The 4,892-nt window shown below is 40.6% G+C and overlaps 1 pseudogene; it reads right to left on the bottom strand.

The window, feature by feature from the left end:
• Positions 1-1,607: 1,607 nt before the first annotated feature.
• On the bottom strand, positions 1,608-2,251 carry LOC102749116 (large ribosomal subunit protein eL39-like; annotated as a pseudogene).
• Between the last annotated feature and the right edge of the window lie 2,641 nt (positions 2,252-4,892).

Genomic DNA, 4,892 nt, shown 5'->3' with positions numbered 1-4,892 from the left:
GAGGTGCCGAGGTTTATTTTCCATCCTCTTACATACCTTCTACAATGATATAGATCTATAATGGTTTACAGCAGGGGCGTAGTAAGGCACATTCCTCCATGTACCCAAGATTAGTCAAGCACATAAGAATCTTTAAAACAGAATAAAGGACCAGAGGGGAGTGCCCAGTGTGCTGTTTACAGCTGGCTTCCTATCTACAAAACATCTTCTGCTGCGTACTTTAGAACTGACCACACACGTTCCGAGGGCATTTCACTCTGATCCTTTCAGGTTATTTTTAACCCTGCCGACTCGAGTTTTCTCAGAGATCTCGGAGTCTGAGCGAACATGCAACAGAGGTCGTTGTGGCGTTGTGTTTCCCACATTATGGTCATCCTCCCTCTGCCATATTTCATTTGGGGAAAAAATAACTGAAAGATCATCACATTAAAAATAAAAATAGCTATTCTTGTTTTCTTTTTTTTAAGATTTATTTATTTATTTGAGTGAGAGAGCATGGTGGGAGGGGCAGAGGGAGAGGGAGAAAAATCTTGAGCAAGCTCCACGCTGAGCGCAGAGCCTGGCGCAGGGCTGGACACACGACTTGATGCCAGGACCCTGAGATCACCACCTGAGCCAGCCAAAACCAAGAGTTGGACACTTAACCGACTATGTCACCCAGGCACCCCTAATTCTTGTTTTCTTTTGAATCATATCAACCATAAAAAAGAAATTCAAGTGTCAGTTTACATAAATTCAAAAAGTAATTTACCATATCCTTAACCAGAAGTTCTAGAAAAGATTTTCTCAAAACAGATCTGGGGCTCTGTATAAGAAATCTGAACACATAAAATAAAAAGAGAAATAATTCCCTTGTTCTGTGTCTATTCATATTGCAGTACAATCATTCCACAGTCCTCCCCTTCCTGGAATCCTTCAATGAATAGTATTCCTGATTACTCTCAAGCTCTGAGGAATATTTCTAAGGTTCTTCCTATACCAGGACATGGATGGCTAAGAACTCATCTCAGTTCTCCTAAATTTCTTCCACAGTAGCTACTAAACATTGAAAAGCAAACTATTCTAAAAAAAAAAAAAGAAGAAGAAGAAAGAAAGAAAGAAAAACAAGCTATTCTATTCTTGTTCCATATATTTTCTTTGCTTCTCTTTCTCTTGCTCTTCCAAAAGCATTTCTCAGCATCTCCGACCTTACCAAATGACTGTGAGGAAATTAAATGGGTCTACAAAAATATATATTTTTTAATGTCTTAATGAAGTTGTAGAAAAATTGCCTAATGCTCGACTTTCTTATTTCCATCTGACACTCTGGCACTATTAGGACACTCTCTGATTTGTCTTCTGATGCCAATCTGTTGACTGTGGGAGCAAGAGGCTATATAAAACCATATAGCCCAAGGCAACACTACTCAGACCACGGCTTTCCTGGCAGATTTGAAGGCAGAGGTCCTCATTAGTGGCCTCAGGCCCTTGTGCTCTGGGCACTCCCTGGGTTTAATAAAGGGCCTTGCGACCATCAGGTTGCTACCAGTTGCAAAAAAAGAATCTACTTTTGGGGAGAAGCTTTTTTTTTTTTTTTTTAAAGATTTTATTTATTTATTTGAGAAAGACAGAGCACGAGCCAGGGAGAAAGCAGTTACGCTGCTCAGTGGGGAGCCGGATCCCAGGACCCTGAGATCGTGACCTGGGCCTCAGGCACTGAGCCACCCAGGCGCCCCCTAGCCACACTTTACATACTGGTTGTCAAGGGCCATTTCTATCACTGCAGAGAGTCCTGACAGTGCTATGCATGATCTGACAGGCAGGGGATTCAGTCCTTCACAAATCAGGAACACAACAGCAGTAGAGCCGAAAGGTCTCGCATTTATTACCGGTGCAGAGGCTTAGTCACAGAGAAAACTCATTTCCACAATAAGACAAGTCTATGGCCGGGTAGGAAGGATGTTTACAGAATGATAGAACACATGATCTTCACGCAGCTTAATTAAATATGTGTGCCAATTAAGTGTGTCATCTCATGATGTGTGACGCCTTATAGACCCAGCTTGGTTCTTCTCCAGTGCCTCCTGATCTTACTTGTACCTGATCTTACTACCAGTTTTCATCTGAATCCACTGGGCAATGGGACGATTCTGCTTTTGTTTCTTGGCCAAGAATCGCTTGATTCTGAAAGTCTTGTGAGAAGACATGGCGAGAAGCAGTCAGCCATGCAGAGCAGGATGGCGGCGAAAAAGAGACGGGGAGAAGTTGACTTACACCCTTTGTCATCTAGACCTTCTTAAAATAAACTGACAGCAGAGACATCCCATTACACTTTATTAGCCCACCCTGATCTTTTCTTTCTTTGACATTTCCTCTTAAGAAATGCGCTTCTGAAATTTTTTGCTTATATTGCCTGTTTTACTCCAGTATTTAAGTTTCCTGTATGTGGGAAGGTCAGAATAGGAAAAGATATAGCATTGTACTTTATACTCTGCGTTTCCCCTGTTATTCTTCGTTCATTTTTACTTCCTTTCTATTTCACACTCACATTTTTATTTCTACTCATCACTATATTAACCAGTTATGTTTAATCGTGTTTCCGCAGTTTCTCAAATTCTTTTGAGAGGAAACTTCACTCCTTTTTTTATTACATCTTTTTTTATTATATCTGCCTTTAAAAAAATGCCCACGATCTCACTTATTCCCTAAGGCAGCATTCTCAGAGATCATTTTACTAGACTAGTATTTTTGGATTGTCATCTGAGGGCCACTACAAGGCTGCTAAAATGAAGCCATAAAATGTCATATAAAAGAGTGAGCTTCCTAGTACAGATGGCTTCTGGATTCATTTCAGTAATTTTGTAATGGACTATTATTCTATATCTTCTTTATCTATGAATAAGATTGCACTAAATTAGCACTCTTGAAGAGAAAATATTTTTAAAAACATAAAGGCCATTCCCTGGGTGTTGGCACTAAAAGGTAAAAAGACAAAATGGGACACCTGGGTGGCTCAGGCGGTTAAGTGTCTGTGGCTCAGGTCATGATTTCGGGGTCCTGGTAATCAAGCACCTTGCTCACAGGGGAGCCTGCTTCTCCCTCTGCTGCTTCTCCCCCTGCTTGTGCTCATTCTCTGACAAATAAATAAATAAAATCTTAAAAAATAATGGTATATCTGACCCAACACTTCCATTCTGTCATCCTGGCTTCACAAGAGAACAATTCGATGAACCTGGTTTTTGTTTTTAGAAGTTACATAAACTTATAGCTCTGATGCTTTCTTGACTTACATCATGGCCAACTAGGTGACGTTACAGGTCAGAAGTTCAAGGTAAAGGTGAGGTCTGTTACAATTTGGTTTCGATGATTTTCTCCCTGCTTCCCACCAGTTCTGTCAGTCTAAATAAATCTAGTTCCTAGCTGATGCCTGTCACATGGACTCAACTTCAGATTGCTCATTTCTGAAAACTTAGGCAGAACATTTGAATTCTAACTATTCTTAGATCAATTATCTTTTCTCTCTTAGGGAAGAAAAAAAAACACTTTCATGAAGCATAACATTATTTTGGCTATTGACTTTGTATTACTCTAGAGAAAAAATTTTCCTGTTTCTGCCTCGTGAAGGTTTCTGAGGAAAGAACACTGGGATGTTAGTTAGAAGGCAAGCCTTGAAATTTAAAGGATGATTGAACAGCCACAGACAATGGGAGAGATTTAGAGGCTACTTGTTCACACTGCAAGTGGAGAATGAAACTTTGATCTGCAGAGTCAGGCATTTACCTATCAAAAGATTGGAAAGGACTACGTAACAAAGGTCTCACTTAGGAGGGCAAGCAGGCAGCATGTACCTTATATGAATTAGCAGATTCATAATTTCAGGGTTCCTCTTTTGCAGTTCCAGGTCCCTGTGCTTGTTGCTTTAAGTAATGATAAGCCTCGTATCCAGAAAACCTTTTGTTTGCCTTCAGGGTAATATCAATTAATGTGGATGTTAAAAACTCATCAGACCTGTGAAAGTTATCTTTTAATTTATGATTCATATTGAGCCAAATACATTAAGTATCAGTTGTTTTTTTTTTTTAAAGATTTTATTTATTTATTTGACAGAGAAAGAGATAGCGAGAGCAGGAACACAAGCAGGGGGAGTGGGAGAGGGAGAAGCAGGCTTCCCGCGGAGCAGGGAGCCCGATGCGGGGCTCGATCCCAGGACTCTGGGATCATGACCTGAGCTGAAGGCAGATGCTTAACGACTGAGCCACCCAGGCGCCCCAGTTGAGTTTTTAAGACAAGCAAATATGATAAAAAATATTCAGAACAGGAAAAGTCACATGCAAAGATCAACACCCTCTTTATGTTTTTGAAACATGCCTCAAGGTTGAAAATCACAAAGAAAAATTTAAGAATTTCATCTTCCATTTTCCAGTTCTATAGAAAAGTAAAGAAAGAAAATCTTTGGTGATAATCATTACTACAGATTAAAAGCATTATTTTACAGCTATTAGAATGTCCAGAATCCAAAACGCTGATAGCACCAAACACTAGCAAACACTGCCTGCACTCCAGAGTAAATGTGGAATAACAGCAAAACTCAGTTACTGCTTGGTGGAAATGCAAAATGGTATAGACACTTTGGAAGACAGTTTGACAGTTTCTTACAAAACGAAATATACTGTTACCATTCCACCCAGCAACTGCACTACTTGATATTTACCCAAAGAAGTTAAAAAAACATCTGTCTAAGGGCGCCTGGGTGGCTCAGTCGTTAAGCATCTGCCTTCGCCTCAGGTCATGATCCCAGGGTCCTCGGATCAAGCCCCGCATCTGGCTCCCTGCTCCGCGGGAAGCCTGCTTCTCCCTCTCCCACTCCCCCTGCTTGTGTTCCCTCTCTCGCTGTGTCTCTCTCTTTCAAATAA

This window comes from Leptonychotes weddellii, unplaced genomic scaffold, assembly GCF_054177405.1.
Source record: "Leptonychotes weddellii isolate Sample4059 unplaced genomic scaffold, ASM5417740v2 HiC_scaffold_13552, whole genome shotgun sequence".
NCBI lineage: Eukaryota > Metazoa > Chordata > Mammalia > Carnivora > Phocidae > Leptonychotes > Leptonychotes weddellii.
Note: the sequence above shows the minus strand (reverse complement) of the source record. Positions and strands in the feature narration are given on the sequence as shown.